At 33.3% G+C, this 20,203-nt stretch overlaps 1 pseudogene; it reads right to left on the reverse strand.

Moving 5' to 3' along the window:
* Positions 1-1,481: 1,481 nt before the first annotated feature.
* On the reverse strand, positions 1,482-17,900 carry LOC119530512 (annotated as a pseudogene).
* Between the last annotated feature and the right edge of the window lie 2,303 nt (positions 17,901-20,203).

Here is a 20,203-nt window from a genome sequence, read left to right on the forward strand (position 1 = left end):
TACATTGTCATACAGATTTTAACCAAAAAAAAAAGTTTCCAAAAAAAGAATATTGTTTTCTTGTTTCTTTTCCTTCTATTTAGACATATGTATATGTATCTTTGTTTTTCCCTTCTGAATTTTATTCTAAGTAGGCGCATCTGGGGAGAAACAGAAACTTCTCGATAAAATGTTAATAAAATCTCTGCCCTGGTCTGGGCTGCAGTCTGCATCCTGTCACCAGGCTGACCAGAAAATACACTGATAAGCTCGTAAAATACCAGGGAAAACTGTAGGCTCTACGATATGCGGATTCTACCACATAACCAACAGTGTTGGTTAAAGGGCCTAGATAAATCTTCTCTTGGAAGCTCCTAGGTCCAGCTGTCAATGCTCTTTCCAGCATGTATGTTTCCATAAAGTAATTTGTAACATATCACTGATGTTTAAGTTCATGAAGGAAATAGCTGGCCAACTTATTATTTTTAAAAGCGTTAATTTATGGTACAAACTATGGCTCGTAATCAAAGTGTATTATTTCCCTCTTTTAATTATACAGTTTCTAAAGAATGTTCAGCTGTCATGTTTTTCCTGAATATAGAGCATCAGGATGTGGGGAGCATAAAGTAGTGATTGCAGAGACGACAAGGAATCACAATTTATATTCTCTTCACTCACTTCTAAGGTAAAACCAGAAAGTGTGAAGTGCTGTAAACTAAAAATATAACTAACTGATCCATTGTGGTTAAATGCAGACTTTTTTTTCCCCCTCCTCAGTATTAATTCTAGGTGATAGGCGTTTCATGGAATATTGAGGCCCTCGATTAAGAAATAATTATGTTTCATTAATGCTTGATTTAGCATCTTATCATCCTTAGATGACAGAATGTAAACACCTAAAACGTCTCAACCAATGTTGATATCTTTACTGACAATATCATTTTTCATATTTCCATTAAAACATTCAATGTCTTTAGGTATTCTTGTCTAGTGAGAGTGGGATTATAAATTGGTGCAAGTTTTCCAAAAGTAACTTGGCAACATGCTATAAGAATCTTAAAATCATACTTCTTGAACTAGCCATTTCTCTTAGAATACAGCATAAGCAAAGATTACCAGGTATAGAATCAGTAAACCAATATGTTGATTTTTATGTAACCTGAGGTTCCCCAAGCTCCTCCAATTATATGAGAAAATCCTTTTGTTTTAATATCCACGTTAAATAAGTTAGCTCTCATCCACAGTTACTACAGAAAATTCAGGGACTTCCCAAAATGTCTAAGAATATGTGGGTGAGGTGGAGACAAGAGAAGCTTATATTTTCTTGGCTGACTCTGTTTTAACTTGCTCCAAACCTCTGCACCCACTTTTACCCAGTTCTCTCAGCATCTCTTCTCTGCCTCTGTATGCCACACAAGTCTTTCTGCTCCACTTCATGCCATTTCCATCATTCTCCCTAGAACCACTAAAATAACTGAATGTTCAGGAATGGTGGAAAGGATTTACAGCTGAAGAGAGGAGATAACCTGAAAATGGATCTGAGTCACATCTGTGTTGTTACTCTGCTGGTCTCCCAGGGAGCCCTGTCCCGGCAGACCCCCTTTTTTGGGCTCCAGACCGTCTCCATGGTGATGGGAACTGGTCGCTTCTATGAAAGCCTCCTTCCCGGTTCCTGGATTTTCTGAATCCTGGAGATCCTGTCCTTCTATCTCCCTTCCTCCAGTCCCAGATCTTTTCTCTGAGGACCACATGGAAGTATCTCTAAATCATTTTTTTAATTGAAAAACTTTTTCCCTCAGAAGAGATATACTTTTACATTATTTTCCAAATCAGTTTAGTTTCCTTAAATTGACCTCCACATGTTAAACTTTGCCCTGACTCTGACATTTTAAGTCAGGGGTCCTATTAAATGTTTTCGCTGAAATAAAAAAAACAATCTGCTAAAGTTGGATTCTGCTCTCAGTCCTACCCAAAATTCATGAGAAAGAACCCCATTTATCTGATGTCCCAATATATTTATAATATGAAAAGTATTCTGGAAAAAATAATGTCCCTAAAAAAGGATAATGATTGGGCAAAGTATAGTACATCAATAGAATAAAATAACATCTAATAATTAAAAATTATATTCATGAAGATGTTTATAGCTTATACGTGACACCTTTAAATAATATAACATTGAGTAAACTATATGACTTTGTGTGAAAATACTTACAAAGAAACAGAAGGAAATATACAAAAATAAAGGGTTTCTATTCTGAGTGGTGGAGTTAAGTGCTATTTTTAACTTTCTTTTAAACATGTTTTATGTTTTCCAGTATTTCCATAATAAGCATATATTGCCTTTATTTCTTAAAATGTGACTTTATTTATAATTCCAGGAATTTGGACTTTTAAACCTGTAACTTTTTTTTTTTTTTTTTTTTTTAAAGTTCTCCTTTCTCCTGATACTATTCATTGTTTCTTCACATTGGTGGTGTTGATCTTGTCAGCATGAACCTGGATATGCCTGATGACCTGGGATGAATAGTGAGGCCAGTAATCAAGAGTCTTAGGTTAATAAGTGTTTAGCTTTCCAGGAAAAAGATAAAAACAAAACGAAACAAAGAATCCCCCATAAATGTTCTCTAGGGATATCCATTTTGACAAACTTCCAGAAGCAATGTTTGTTAGTCAAATAACTACCAAGAAAGTGGCATGTATAGATAATCTTCTAAATTGATAACTTGACCCCAAGTTAGAAACCAATTTGGTCGAGCCATGTTCTGTTCATAGTAATTCAGGAAAACACTTTCACTGCTAACTCATATATAAACTAGGGACCCTGAATTTTATATGATTAAAGCCATCTATTGTGATTACATTTTTCTTGACCTGACATTTCAGGCTGCTGTGCACCCACATACTACATGTTCTACCTTATGGTGAAAATTCCTATCAAGATGGGTGGAAGAATCTGTTGTGTCTTGTGTAGCCAGTTGAGTCTTACGAAATACATCTGGCTTTTAAACTGTTCTCACAGCCTCCATTCAGTGCAACTGCAAAAATACTTTTCTTATAGTACATCTTTCTTCATAAGATCATGCATTGTATCTGGGCAGTACTTTCACCAGTCCAAGTAATATTGGAATCAATGATACAGAAAACCCGTTTATTGCACAAGGTTTAACTGTGCAATGTGATATGCTGGAGCACCCATACAAAGCAGATACCCATCCCAGGCAGATGTTTTTGTGTGATATGCTCAAATATATCTATTATTGATTAATAGCTACACACATTTTCCCAATTTATTCAGATGCCTTTAGCAATAAATAATATAAAGCAGTAGCCCCTTTTCTTTTTTCATTGAGATAAAAAGATCTATCAAACTTGGAATATCTGATTTGAAACAAATTTTTTCTTATCCCTCTCCTGGATTCACATATCAGAGGAATAAGACAGTAAAAAGTTTTTCTGTTAAACACATATTTGGAGACTCACTTCAACCCACAGTTTGAGATAGCCGTTTCCTTGCCTTCTGCAGTTTGAATTACACCTTGTATCTGAAAGTCACAGAGAAAAATAGTCTTTAGCCCAGGGTACCCATGCTAAGGCCAACTTCAAGGGAAATTGGGTAATACTTGTAAAGGAAAAGAATATGGTCATTTGGCTATGCAAAGTAGGAATCTGCTTTTATAGAATATATATAGAGATTTTATCTCCTCCATCATACACATACATTTGGAAATAGAGTTAATAGCCACCACTTACTGAACACTTACATTAGCCAAGCACTGTTCTAGATGTTCTATGTATATTATCTCCCTTATCCTCACAATCCTCACAATCTTGTGAATTAAATAGCTCATAATCCCCATTTTACTCCTGAGAAGACTGCAGCTGAAGGAGGTTAAACAATAATCCCAAAGTCACACAGCCAGTTGGTGGTAGATTCTGGATTTGAACTCAGGCTGACACTAGAGTCCATGCTCCTTAATCCAAGACAACTGCCCATCATTGCCATTTAGCTACCCTGCAATCACACATACTAACATTAAACCTGCTAAGCAGTTATTCCATTATCTTCCTCTTGTTAACATGTGATATTAAATATTTGGTACATACATGGGGCCTTATGGAAACAATCCTTTCTTAAAGAAAATTAAAGTCAATAGAGGTACACATTAGTTACCTTCTCCATTGCAAAAAACTTTATCAAAAATTTTTATAAAATAAATCCTAAAATACATTTTTTCTCTATTCAATTGTAAATTCTACTCCTTCCCTGAAACTATCCTGTCACCTTCATAGTATAAATTTCTCTTGAAGTTGGCCTTAGCATGGGTGCCCTGGGCTAAAGGCTATTTTTCTCTGTGACTTTCAGATACAAGGTATAGCTCAGACTGCAGAAGGCAAGGAAACGGCTATCTCAAACTGTGGGTTGAAGTGAGTCATACTCAGATGTTATTTCTGTGGTTGAAAAGTGAATTATTTTCTTAGTTAGAAATACTAGTAAGGGAAGTTGAATGGTGAAATCCAGAATGAAATGTAGATTTATTTTCCCGCAAGAAAATGTCAACTGTTGTTTTCCAAAGAATATCAAGTACCACTATATCCATGCATCCAACAAAAATTGACAGAACACATCCTCTGCAAGGGCTGGAGTTACAAAACAAATAATGCAAAGTTTTCACCCTCAAGGAGCTTTTCCTCTGTAGGGGAAACAGGCAAATATCAAATAACTCTGCTGCAAGGTAGAAAGGGATAAGTGCCTCAAGAAACTTAGGGATAAAGTGTCATCCCTTCTTGAAACTACTGAACAAAGAAAAATTCATGGGAGAGGTGGCATTTGAACTGGGCTTTAAGAGATCGCGAGATCTGAATGGGATGTTCTGAAGAAAACACAGCACTGATGGCAATTGCATTAGCTAATGTAATTAGTTTTGATTTTCTAGATCCATGTGTGTGCAATGAGTTATTTCTGCATGTGTTTTGCCTATGGGATAACTCAAAGTTTAAGTGATTAGATTCCCCATGCTGTACTGCATGGAGAAATTGGGGGAGGGAAGTTCCTGTTGTAACTGCTATCCCCGAAAATTAATTCAAAATGGGTCATAGAGACACCTAACATTTCTGGAAGAGAACACTAAAGAATACTTTGAGATCTAGGTATAGGCAAATGTTTATCAACATTTCTAAATTGTGCTTCTCCAAAATGAACTTTTACTTATCAAAAGGCACTACTGAGAAAATGAAAATTCAAGCACAGACTTGGAGAAAATTACTTCTATCCTGAATATATAAGAACACTTACAATCTAATAATAGATGATCAACCCAGTTGAAAAATGGGCAAAACAACTGAACAGACGTTTTGGCAAAGAAAACATACAGATGGCCAATAAGCATAGGAAAGATGCTCAACATCATTAGTAAGCAGGAAACAAAAGTAAATCCTCTGGCTAAAATTAAAGAGTGACAGTACCAAGTGTTGATAAGGATGTGGAACAACTGGAAGTCCTATATTATGCCAATGGGAATGCAAAATGGTACTGCCACACTGGAAAAACAGCTTGGCAGTTTCTTATAAATTTAAATAAAATAAATCCTATGACCCAGGAGTTACACCCCTAGATATTTTCCCAAGGGAAATGAACAGATGTGTCTACAAAAATACTCAAACAGTAATGCTCATGTGATTCTCTAAATGTCTACATTGATGAAAGAGCAGTTAAGAAACACAGAAGATAAACTGAAAGGCTTCAACACTTATCTGATAGAAGCAGAGTAGAGGAACTATCAAAGAAGCTGTATTTAAATACTTAGAATTTTCTATAATTAGAGACATGGGTATTCATATAAAATATACTCTAAATCCTAAGCAGATTAAATAAATCTACCCCTAAATACATTGTAAGAGAAAATTTGAAAAGCTTTGTCTAGAGGAATGACAGCAGACTTCTCTTCAGCAGTAATGGAGGGGAGAAGACAACAGACTAATAAACTAAGAAATTGTTATAGATTGAATTATGTACCCCAACAAAAACATGGTTTTAATCTTAATCCACATTCTAGTGGGTGTGAACCCATTTGTAAATAGGACCTTTTGAAGTTTTTATTTTTAATTAAAGTGTGGCCCACTTGAATCAGGGTGGGCCTTAATATATATTACTGGACTCCTTTATAAACTGAAGAAACTCAGACAGTCAGTCAGAAAAGAGCCAGAAACCAGCAGAATCTGGAAGAGCAAATGAGAGAGAGAGAGAGAGAGAGAGAGAGGTATCACCATGAGAAAGGAGGCAGAGAGGCAGGTCAAGGAACCCCAAATGCTGTGGCAAGCCATCACTAGAACACCGCAGACCCACAGACTCCGGGAGGAAACATGGCCTTCTTAACCCTTGATTTTGGACTTCTAGCCTCTAAAACTGTGAGCCAATAAATTCCTGTTGGTAAGCCAACCAATATGTGGTATTTGTCATGGCAGCCTAGTAAACTAAAACAGATGTATTGCAGCAATGAGAAGATGTGTGTATAATGAGATATATTAGTAGCACAATAATTAGTAAAATATGAGAATACATTTAACTATTGCATACAACTGAATAATTTTTTTTCCTTTTTAATTTTTATTGGGATTGTTCAGATACCATACAGTTATCCAAAGATTTAAAGTGTACAATCAGTTGCCCCTGGTACCCTTCATACAGCTGTGCATCCATCACCACACTTCATTTTTGTTCAATTTTTAGAAACTTTTCATTACTCCAGACAAGAAATAAAGTGAAAGATGAAAAAAAAAAAAAAAAAGGAAAAGGAAACTTGAATTCTCCCCTATCCCTAACCAACCCCCCTCAATTGTTGACTCATAGTGTTGGTATAGTACATTTGTTACTGTTTATGAAAAAATGTTGAAATACTACTAACTGTAGTATATAGTTTGCAATAGTTATATATTTCTTCCCTATATGCCCCTCTGTTATTAACTTCTAATTGTATTGTCATACATTTGTTCTGGTTCATGGAAGCGATTTCTAGTATTTGTACAGTTGATCATGGACATTGCCCACCATAGGATTCAGTTTTATACATTCCCATCTTTTGACCTCCAACTTTCCTTCTGGTGACATATATGACTCTGAGCTTCCCCTTTCCCCCCCATTCACACACCATTTGGCACTGTTAGTTATTCTCACATCTTGCTACAGACATGTCTGTTCATTTCCAAACATTTAAGTTCATCCTAATTGAACATTCTGCTCATACTAAGCAACCACTCCCCATTCTTAAGCCTCGTCCTATATCTTGGTACCTTATATTCATGTCTATGAGTTTACATATTATAATTAGTTCCTATCAATGAGACCCTGCAATAATTGTCCTTATGTGTCTGGCTTATTTCACTCAGTATATTGCCCTCCAGGTTTTGTCATCAACCCATTTTTTTTTTAATATGGTTTTGTTCACTCACCATACATTCCATCCTAAGTAAATAATTGATGGTTCTCTGTATGGTCATATATTTATGTGTTCACCACCTTCACCACTATCTATATAAGGTCTTTTACATTTCTTCCACAAGGCAGGAGGGAGAGTCAAAGAAGGTAAAGAGGCGAAAGAAAGAGGGAAAAAAAATGACAGCTAGGAAGCAGCAAAAGGAAAAATAACCTTAAATCAAAGTAGAGTAAAGAATCAGACAATACCACCAATGTCAAGTGTCTAACATGCCTCCCCTATCCCCCCGTCTTATCTGCATTTACCTTGGTATATCACATCAAGGTAAGATGTTTGTATAACAAGATATATTAGTAGCACAATAATTAGTAAAATATGAGAATACATTTAACCATTGCATACAACTAAATATTTTTTAAAATATTTTTTAAAGGAGTAAAATTAAAATTTTCAAATAAAAAGGCATTGGGGAGAATCTGGTTTCAGTGATTAAAGGTTCTTGTTCAGAAATAAAATGCAAGTTTCAGAGAACTACTGAAAAAGGGTAGGATTTGATTTAAAAATTATGGTTAAGTCTGTATCAACATTTAATAAATACCTTTATAATATCCAACTTTTAAATTAGCAGAAGGAAAGTAGGATTATAGAAATATTATATATTCAACAGAAGCTAGGACAGTAGAAAAGGAAGAAGCAATGGAAAATAAAGTAAATAGTAAATAGAAAATACAAATTAGATGGTGAAATAAGCAGTAGTATTAAGAATAAGTGAAAATCTAATTGAACTTGCCTATCAAAGAAGAATTTGTCAGATTATATTTTGTAAAAGCCCCAGTTGTTTTACAAATATTGCTCCTTCTCTCACACACACCACAAAAAAAGTTAAAAAAAAATAAAGAATTAAAAAGGCATACCATGTAAATAGTAAAACATATAAAATAAAGTCTAAACTGGTAATATTGATATCTGACAAAATAGGGCCCGATGTTAAAAGAACTAATAAGAATTAAAAGACACTACATAATGATAAATTTAAAAATCCACAAAGAGGATGAATTCAGTTTAATTACAAAAATGGCCTATGTCCAACTACTTTTGACCACTCAAATGACAATTTCTTATGGCTCAACCTAATGTTCATCATGAATTTGTATCAACTGAAAGGGATATGAAGCAATAAAAGCCAAAGTTGTACGGGAAGAAAAGGACAAACCAATGATAATTGTGATAACATTTTAACATGGTTCTCCTTGAAAGTGATAGATAAAGCCTACAAAAATTTAGCCAGGATGTAGAAGATATGATCAATGAAATTAAAAACCTTGATAAAAAAAAGATATATTAAAAATACATAATCTGTATATGTAAGTACAAAAAGAATCTTTATAAAAGTTGGCCCTGTAGTAGGTAAAAGCACCAGTCACAACAAAATTTCAAGAAGGAATATTATATAAAACACACTCTCTGATCATTTGTAAATATAGGAAAAGTACCTTCTTAGTCTGCATATATCATTTCATGGGTTAAAGAAGGAAAAATATGAAAATTATGAAACACTTATAACAATAATAAATTACTAAATTTCAAAATTTTTGGTCTGCAGCTTAAGCCATGCTTATAGATCAATTCACAGCTTTAAATGCATTCATTAGAAAAGAAGAATAAAAATAAAGGAGTTAAGCTTTCAATTTAAGAAGCTACAAAAAGGACATTAGAATTAACCAAAGGAATTAAAGGAAGGAAATTTAAAAAAGGGCAGATTTTAATAACATGCAAAATAAAGATAAAATACCAAGGATCAGCAAAATGAAAAGTTGGTTGTTTGAAAGGATGAATGATATAGTCAAACTTCAAGCAAGATTGATCTCCAAAAAAAGACGCAGAAATAAATCGGATTAGGAATGGAAAGGAGGCTACAAGTGCAAATGTATTTGAGCTTTAAAAATCCTATGAAAATACCACAAACAACTTTATTCCAACCAAATTGAAAATAGGAAAAATGAGTATTTTTTTAGAAAAAAATTTTATTCTGTAGATGCAGGATTGCAGAATAATTTAACATGCAGCGTCTAAACTATACTGCCTGGATCTGAATCCCAATTTACTCTTATTCCCTTTGTGACCCTGAACACATTAGTTAAATTTTTGGTTTTTCCATCTGGAAAATGTGGATAATTATAGTACCTCATAGAGTTGATATAAAGATTAAAATAGTAATGCTTGTAACATGCATGAAACACTCCAAGTCAAATATTAAGTACTTGATAAATATTAATTTTTTATCATTATTATGAAATCTAACTCAAGAAGAATAGAAAAAATAAACCAATCACAACTAAAAAAACTGAATTGATAATTAAAAGTATACTTCCTCCAAAGATACTATTTCCATTGTTTTATAGATGAATTTTACCAGATTTTCATATAACAATAATCCACATTTTCAATCGGCAGCTTCAGAGAATTAAAAAAGAGAGAAGGTTGTTTAACATATTTTACAAGAATTAATAGAACCTTGAAAAGGACAGTATTGTACTGAATAAGGACAATACAAGAAAAAATATATAAACCAATGTCATTTTAAACCACTGATACAAAAAATATACTAATTAAAATTTGGCAAATTAAATTTAACAGTGTTTTAAAAATACGTTGTGACCATGTAACCTGCGAAAGGAAGGAAGACAGAACTGCAGAAGTATTTATTAATGTAATACATATGTTCTTAATGAGTTGAGAAAAAAAATGTAATGAAATTTAACACAAATTCATGATAAAAGTGTTTCACAAAGTAAGAAAACAGAGGCACTTGTAATGTTTAATATCTGACAAACTAGAATTTAATGTTAAAATACAACGCACAGAAATTTGCGGCAAATATACTTAATGTTAAGATTCTAGAATCATTTCCAGTAAAGTCAGAAACAAGTGGCAATGCTTGCACTTAACGTTTCTATTCAATATTGTCCTGAGGTCCTAATTATTACAATAAGAAAAGGCAATGGGAGCTTTAAGAATTTAAAAAGGAGTTATAATATTCTATTTTAGATATGATAAACTATTAGATAATAGATAACTATTAGAACTAAAATGAGTGCTAATGTTTTTAGATATTTCAGTATACAGATTCAAAACAGGATTGAGAAGCAGTGAGGCATATTATCTAGAGCTAAACTATCTTGAGTTCAAAATCAGATTTCATCACACATTACGTGGTTCCTCTATTTCATATACATAAAATGAAAATAATGTCTCCCCATCTTTTAAGTTTGTTATAAAGTATAAATAAGTTAACAAATATAAGGTGCGTAAAACATGGCCAGACATATCATAAACACTAAATAAATGTTAACAATTTTTATAAAGAATTGGTATTAAAATAGAGACTAAAAATAAGTAATAAAAAGAATCTTATAGAAAATGGGTAAACATATGGACCAACATCTCAAAGAAGAGAATACCCAAATGACTGATAAGCATTGGAAAAGATGATCAATCTCACTAGTAATCAAGGAAATGCAAATTAAAATGCAATGAAGTGTTATTTCACACTTTGGAGACTGGCAAAAAACAAAGTTTAGGGCTCTAGAGCAATATTAACCCTACACACTGCTGGTATGAATGTAAATTGCTACAACCAATTTAGAGAGTAATTTGGCATTATCAAGGAACATTGGTGATACTTACACTAGATAATCCAGCAATTACCATAAGGATATAAACCCTAAGGAAATTTTAATGTGTGCCTCAAAAGACGTGTAAAAGAATTAGAAATATTTTTTGTAAGCAAATAACTGGAAGCAACCTAAGTGTCTTTCAGTAGAATAATGGATAAATAATGTTATGGTATAAACATATAAAATAATACTGCACAATGGTCACAATGAATGAACAAGAGCTACAGCCATGAACATTGATAAATATCAAAACAATGTAAATCACAGTTTGTACACTGGATCCCATCTCTTCTCACCACTCAAGCACACCACTTCAATTCCCTCTCTCCCTCTTCCCGGCATGAGCAAATTTCCATTTCTACTGGATTAATCACATGAGCGTACATCATGCTAGTCCTTATACCATTTTACAGGCTCTTCCAGCTACCACCTCTTTCCTGCTCCTTTACGCCAGAACTCTTTGTAAAAGAGTTGAACTCTACTTGGTGTATCCAATTCCTCTCCTCCCAACCTCCGTTTAATTGTTCAATTCTCTTACTTCTTTCCAAAACAGATGGCTGAGTATCATCCACACTTCTAGCTCTGCTTCTTTTGTTAACTTAATATTTTCAATAGATGATATAGTCATATGTTTCAGAAATTTAAAAAAATATTTATAATATATAAACAGTGAAAACTCTTCCTTCTACTTTTATCTCTTTTCTATGCAATTCCCACTTTCTTCTCCCAACTATTATTGGTTTCTTGTGTATTGATTCCATTTATTTATTCAAACACTACCTAACACTAATACATATTCTTATTTCTCCCTATTTTTACATAAATATAGAATATTATATATGAATATTGTGACTCTGTTGTAGAATTCTTTTTTACCTAATAATGTATCTTGGAGACCATTTCATATCAACATATAATAACTTTTTATTATTTTTTACAAGTACCTAGTATTCCATAGAATAGAGATACCATATGATTTATTTTACCACATTCCTATTGATGACATTTAGAAATTTAGTTTCCATATTTTTGCATTTACAAACAATGCTGCCATGAATTATCTGTGTATTTTGATACTTTGCATTTGTGTAAGCATATATGGATGAATTTCCAGAAGTGGAGATCCTGGGCCAAATCATAAATGGATTTTAATTTTTATATATAAAGCCAAATTTCCTTTCATAGGGCTTAATGTCAATTTATACTTCTCTCAGGAATGTATGGGAGTACCTGTTTCCCCATTGCCTCACTGAGAAATCCTATTATAAATTAAATTTTTTTCATTCTCATAAGTAGAAAATAAGTAGTCTTGCATTTCTCTAACTAACCAAACTTGAATATCTTTTCATATATTTAATGCTTCTTTTTATTCTTCTGAGAACTGTCAATTTTTAGCCTTTGCCTTTTTTTTTTTCTATTGGAGCACTGCTCTTTTAATTATCAAATTCTAGGAGCTCTTTGTATTTATAGTGGATATTAGTCATTTTGTCATTTGCGTTTAACTTTGTTTATGATTTTTTTCTGCCTTACAGAAGTTTCTTTTTTTTTTTTTTTCCCAATTTGTTGATTTTCTGTTTTGGTTTGAAGAACTGGCCCCACATCAAGGTTATAAAAGATTCTTATGAAGTTTTCTTCTAATGCTTTTATTGATTCATTTTTTTTTTACAACATTTGAATCTCTGGACACTTTGGAATTTATCCTTAGCATATAATACATGGCTCCAACTTCATTTTTTTCCAGATGGCTACACAATTATTCCATTTATTGAACATTCCATTTTTCAATGCCAACTTTAGGCTGTTCTTCATTTTTATATATTGGACTGTTTGTCTATTCATGCATCAGCACCAATTGTTTCAGTTGCAGTACTGAGGCTTTAAAATAGATTTTAGTATCTAATGTGGTTAATCCTTCCAGCATTGCCCTTCCTTTCTTGAATTTTCTTGCTTATTCTTATTTGTTTATTTTTTTCACATGAACATTTTTGTCTAGTTCCTTAAAATTCCCCTTTGGTATTTTTATTGTGAACACATTACATTTATAAATTAATTTATAGAGAACTGAAACCTTTGCAACTTTGCGTTTTCTTATCCAAGCACTTGTATTATGTCTTTCATTTCAGCAATATTTCTTTCATATGGCTTTGTATATTTCTTCTGGAGTGCTGCTTTCATATAACTTGCTTATTTGTTTTTATTCCCAGGTATTTGATTTTATTTTTTATTACTCATGAAAATGAATCTTTAAAATATATTCCTAAACTATTTATTATTACTGTATGTTTTAGTTTGCTAAAGCTGAAAAATGCAATATGCAATATAAATAGGGATTTATTAACTTAGAAGTTTACAGTTCTGAGGCCCTGAAAAATGTCCAAATTAAGGCAACAGCAGGACAAAACCTTCTCCCCAAAGACCTGCTACCGTGATCCTCAGCTCCTCTGTTATGTGGTCAGACACATGGTCATGTGTACTAGTCTCTCCCTTCTCTCCTGGTTTTGTTGCTTCCAGCTTCTGGCTTCAAAGGCTTCCTCCCTGTTTCTGTGGGGTTTTTTTTAGCTACTGTCTCTCTTAGCTTGTATGTGTCCTTTCTCAGCTTCTCTCAGGCTTTCTTCTGTGTCTTCTCCTCTGTCTTTTATCCTCTTATAAAGGACTCCGGTAAGAGGATTCAGACCCATCTTTCGGCAGGACTCAACTGAAATAACCTAATCAAAAGGTCCTACCTACAATAGGTTTATACCCACAGGAATGGATTAGCTTTAAGAACGATTTTCTGGGCCCCATAAATCTTCCAAACCATCACAATATACATGAACTCTATTAGTTTTCTTTTCAATATTATGCAACATCCCTTGATGTAATTACAATTGATCTCTTGCTTTTTACACATTTGCAAAAATGATAATTTTACCTTTTTGCCTCTTAACTTTCAGAGTTTCTTGCCTCTAAATATTTCCTCTTGTCTAATTGTGTTGATGATGATGATGAACCTTTTTTTCCTTTGGCCAGATTTCTGAGGGAATGTCTTTAGTCTTGGTTTATGGGCTGGCATAGCCATATCATGTTATCATGTAAGGAAGTTTCCATCTATTTCTCTTTAGCGAGTGTTTGTTTTTTTAAAATAAGAATTTCAATTGCATTTTCAGCATCCATGACTACCTGATTTTTCTGTAATCTATTGCTATGGTAAGTAATATTAATAATTCCCAGTATTGGTTTACCCTTGCATTCTTAGCGCTCACCCTGCTTGGACATGATATATTGCTCTATCAGTGAGCTCTTGAATTCTGTTTCTAGGACTTTATTTAGGGTTTTTACATTGGTATTTCTAATGAAATTTGTCTAATATATTTTTGTATCCATGCAATTTTTGTCTGTTTTCCTATTAATGGTATACTTGTTTCATAAATTTACTTGAAAGCTTTCCTTCCTTTTTTATGCTCTGCAGTAATTAAATAATACTGATTTATTTGCTCTTCAAGGAGCTGGTAGAATTCCTTTACGAATATTTTGGTACCTGGTACCTTTTCTTAGGGTGGAGAGGAGGGAAGTTGTTTGACACATTTTTCTATTTATTTTTTAACAGATCAGTCTGTTTAGATTTTTCCTTTCCTCTTGGTTCAGTTTTGAAAACTCATATTTTCCTAGAGTATAATACATTGGCTAAAGGTTTTCAAATAATTTGCAGTGAGCTGAACAGAGAATCTTTTGTGATTCTTTTTATTTCTTCTGTTTTTTGTTCATTTGTAGGTGTGGTTATTTATAATTTTTGATTATTTCTCCTTGTGTCAGCTTTAGGAATGTTGCTGCTTTTTTTGTATATAGACATTTATAGCAATTAGACAAATTTTCAGTTTTGAATTATGTCCTTTAACATTAAAAAGTTACTTTATCTCTCAATGCTTTTTTGACATCTCTGATATTAAAACCATGACACTTTGTTTGCATTTTCCTGGTATATTTCCTACACATCTTTCCCATTGTAGTATTATTTTAGGTATGTTTTCAGGATTTTTAAAAAGTCTCTTATGATTTCTTCTGTTTGCTCTATTGTGCATGTATATGTGAGTTGTGTGTGTGTGTGTATGTGTAGTTCTTTGATAATTAGGAAAGTTTGTGTTTTTATTTTCTCAATTACCTCGCAGTTGGCTGATCATTTAGAAGTGTCCTCAAGATAGTTTCATGGAAACAATATTTCTTGATTTCTTGCAAATCAAAACTATTTATCTGTAATCTTTACAACCGAAGGATAATTTGAAGATAAACAATGTAGGCATTCCTTTACTGACATCATGGAAGCTACTGTGGAAAAGCATGAGACCAGTTTGATCTTTCTCCTGCTTATAAGTATGCTGCCTGTTAAATTTATTTTCCATCTACCAAATTCTGAGAGTAAACGGATTCTATTAGTAATTACACTGACACAAAACCATACACCAGGACATATGAACATATGCAAAACTGTGATATATGGTGACCCTAACAATAAGTGATTTATGTTTTGGTCTCAGCCACACAAAGATTTATTTCTATTTAAAGTTTAACAACTTTATTAAAATATGCCTCAGAGCTAAGTGTTCTGAGTCAATTTTCTATGGCATATGGAAAATTTCAAAATGTAGGTTAAATTGCTCTTTTATTTCAAAACAGTTGTCTTAAGTTATATTCTTTCAGTGTTTGTTTTGTTCCATTACTTTGCTCTTCTTCTTTTCCAGGTATTCTTATGCTAGATCTTTTTTTTTTACCTGTCTTATGCAACAATCATTTTATGTCTAATCACTTTCTCTTAATTTCTGTGTCAATCCGGTTGCTTTTCTCACTTCTGGTGTCTCTTTTCCTCGACTGTATATAATCTGTTTTGTGTCACTTTCAATTGCATTTTTTTTGTGATTTTTTCCTTATACTTCATTTTTTAATTCTGCCAGATCACATTTTGTCTCTTATTCTTTCACCATCTCTTTCTTTAGATTTTGCATTTCTGTTTTATAATATTCCTTCAGAGATGTCATTGCTTCACTAAGTTTGAAAATTTTCATGGCAAAATCCTTGGTGAAAGTTTATATCTGCTCCATAGAACAACATTTTTATGTTTGTTCCACACCTGTTGATAACTTTTGCTGCTTTTATGTAATGTGTTTCTTATCCTTGTATTGGCATGTACCAGCTATTTTTTATTACTTATGATTGGATGAACTGTATTTTTTAATCTCAATTATATTTTTATACTCCACAGTTTATTTTGAAAACAACTTTTTCTGATATATATCCAAATGATTTTGAAATTACAGTTATCTCAAAGTACACAGAAATTACCTATATTCTCCTTTAAATGAAACAGTGATAAAAGAACACAACATATTATTTAAGAACTTCAACATAACAGAATTCTATTTTTCCAGCTTTTAAAACTATTTTTTCCCCTCTAGGCCAATATGTAATTTTTGACATTTAGGTTATATGTACATATAAAACAGACACATTTATCAAAGTGAGCATAAGATAAAACTGCATACAGTGTCCTTTCTGGATATAAATTTTCAGAGGCAAGCTGGTCCAAATGGGAGCAAAAAACTGACTTCCTTATGAAATAAGCTAGATAAACAAAAATTAAGAATAATGCTAAAGATTTATTCCATAAATCATTCTCTTTCCTGTACTTCTAACATACAAGTGTGCACTCTGGGAAGGTGTGAATCAAAATACTTCTGGTCAAGATTGTGAACTCCTATGACTAGGGGTATCTAATTTAATAAAAGGCCCTGGAGTAAAAAGAGAAGTAGTATAGGTGAATAGAGGAAATTTGTCCATCAGGGTATACATATCTATTTTAAAAAGAGGTAGATTATTTAAAAGTCTCAATGGGCTCAGATATTGACTTGGTCCTGAAAGTGCTTTTTAATTTCTTATTAAGATCTTAATTAAGCATATTAGAATGCTAGCTGTCAATGGATTAGTACCTTAAGGTTCATTAGAAAGAAATGATTGCTATAAAACACACACAAAACATTATATTTTGTGGTTCTACTATTTTGTTTGTTCCACTATTTTTGTAATTGGGGCAAGATAAGCGATCCAATCTGTTTAAGAACATTTAATGTACCCATAAGCTATCTGAATCAAAGATTTTTATTAACTCTTCTGCCAAACACAACATTGATTTCCATCTACAATTATTTTTTAAGATTTAAAAAAAAACAATAAATAAATTGAAAAAAAAGTTGTGGCCTTGAGCTATGAAGCGTTACACTTTTAACACACTGATTGACTGAAAAACCTAGCACATCACTGTAAAGATGTTAATCATTGTTGGCCTTCAGCAATGAGTAGATGCAGCTTTACTGTGACTTTTCCAAAAATGCTTTGCAGCACCTAACACACTGCTGGTACAGTCTCAGAGTCAGAGTCATTCTCATAATAGGGATCTTCAATAATAAGTTGTTTTTGTAAATCATAGCTCCCAAGTAGTTCAGTTTTCACTTGGCAGTTTTTAACTTCCTTTTTCTGTTCAAATCTCTGAGATTGCTTTCATCCATACATAGTATGTAATCAAATGTGGCAAAGTCTTCTTTGGTAACTTGCCAGGCTATGCGATTCATAGGAATATCATGTTTCTTCATGCAATTTTGCCCTTGATAATCAGGAGAGTTTCCTATCTTATAAATGGAAGTTGCAGCACTGTCTATCTTCCAATTGTCTGAAATATTTTGAAATATTTTCAAAAAAGTTTTCTGAAAACTGCTTCTGCAATGGGAGTTCAGGAAATGTTACCCAAACATACAAAGAGCACCCACTTTGTTGGCTGTGCTGCCATCTTCTCAGGAGCGAAGAGAAGCAGAGAAGAGGGGATGAATTGTGTTTTCCTGCCAGAAATTTCTTGTGAGAAGCTCTGTAGGGCCAGGTAATCTCTTAGGCTTTAGAAATCAAGGTGTTTTATTTATGTTTCTTTTAAAGAAGGCTGTTTCTGGCCAATACAACTCACCTTTATCTAGCTGTCTCCACTGATTTTATAAGCCAATCACCCAAGAATACTAGTACCACTTTTGCTCATTTCAGTTATCACTTGAAACTTGAAAGCAAGTGATATGGTATTTACAATTCAGTTATCACTTGAATAAGTGATATTCACTTGAATTTACAATTCTGTTATCACTTGGAAGCAAGTGATATGGTATTTACAATTAAGGTGAGCTCCATACCTTAAAAAAAATGTATTTTTTCCAAGAAGGGGAAGGATGCTGATGATGTAGCTGTGTTCCTGCCAGAATTTCTCTGTTCTTTTATGAGACTACCCTAATCAATATTTTCCCCACCCCCACTGAAACAGCTCTTGCCAAAATCATCAATAACCTCCAAACTGCTTATTCCAGTGGTCGATTTTTAGATGTTATTTTATTTAACTTACCATCGACATGTAGCACAATTGATAACTTCAGCTTTTTGAAACATTTTATTCTATTGTCCTGTAAGAAACCATTCTCTCAGTTTTCCTCCTATTTCACTGGCTAATTCTTCTTGATCTCCTTTGCTGATTCTTCCTCATCTCCCCAATCTCTAAACATTGGAAAACACCAGGGCTCCATACTCAGACCGTTTCTCTTCTCTGTCTTCCTCTCCTTCTTAGGTGACTTCATTCAGCCTCATGACTTGCACACCATCTAATTGGGAATGTATTCCAATTTTATGTATTTCAACCAGAGCACCCCACAAACTCCAGATTGATATGTTTAATTTACCACTGAACATCCCTACTTGGATGTTTAACAGACAGATCAAACTTAACCTGTCTGAAAACAAATCTTCCTCTCTCCATCTGACTTTTCCCATAGTCTTCTCCAAATCAAATAATGAAGACCCCCTCCTTCCAATTGCTCAAGGCCCAAACCTTGGAGTAATTATTGACTCCTTTTTTTCCTCAAAGAAACCTCACATCAAGCTATCATCAAAATTTGCCAGTCCTTTCTTTAAAATATATCCAGAATCTTAGCTCATCTCAACAGCCACCAACCTCCCTTGCTTGGATTTACTGAATTGCTCTCCTAACTGGTTTTCCTGATTTAGCCTTTTCCCTTCTAAAGTCTGTTTTCCACATAGCAGCCAAACTAATACAATTATGTGAGACTTATATCACTTCTCTCTTCAGATTCCTTCAAAGGTTGTCCACCTCACTCAGAGTGAAAGCCATGGTTACAAGCCATGATCTGGCTCCCTGCTCCAAATACCATCTCTTTGTGGTTTGGCAAACACTTCAAGAAATTTCTCACCTCAGGACCTTTGTACTTGCAGTACTCACTGCCTAGAATTTTATTCCAGTTGATGACTGCTGGTCTCACGTTCTCACAGTCTTCAGATTGTGCTCCAATGTCCCCTTATCTGTAAGTCTTTCTTGACAACCTTATGTAAAATGCCAGCCACTGGTCACCCCCCTCATAAGCACTAGGTAACTCCCTTATCCTGCTTGATTTTTCTCTATAGTATCTATCATGACCTGACATATATTAGAAGTTTACTTATTTATTGGTTCATTTTCTGTCTTCTTCTTGAATGTAAACTCCATGAAGGCAGAAGTTTGTTCGTTTTCACTTCTATATCCTCAGCACTTTGACCCATAGTAGAAGATTAGCTGAATCAATTAAGTGAATGAGTAATAAATGTGAACTACAGAAATATATATAAACTGTCATGTCATATATTTAATACTTAAACCTGTAAAATAGTATTTCATAACACTTATGGATATGTAATACATAGGAAAAGCATATAAACATCCGTAGGAGTAAGTGGCTATATTTAGGGAGAGAGAGAAATCACTGGAAGAGGCTATGGAGACCCTCAATTAAACATGTGAGGTTTAAATTCTTAAAAATGATTATAAGCAAATATAACAAACGATTTGATAAAACTGGGTGGTGGGTGCACTCATTTTGATTTTTTCATTTTGCTGATGTAATTAAAATATTTCGATTTTTTTAAGAAGGGCAAAACTTAGATTAATTTCTTAAAGATATATCCAGCAAATATGTGGAATTTAAAATTTATAAAGAGTAAGAAGAAAGCACTGAATTAACACAGAGTGTATCATGCCTGCAGAACCAATTGAAGTGAATAATTTGGCAA

Source organism: Choloepus didactylus, chromosome 3 (assembly GCF_015220235.1).
Source record: "Choloepus didactylus isolate mChoDid1 chromosome 3, mChoDid1.pri, whole genome shotgun sequence".
In the NCBI taxonomy this organism is placed as follows: domain Eukaryota; kingdom Metazoa; phylum Chordata; class Mammalia; order Pilosa; family Megalonychidae; genus Choloepus; species Choloepus didactylus.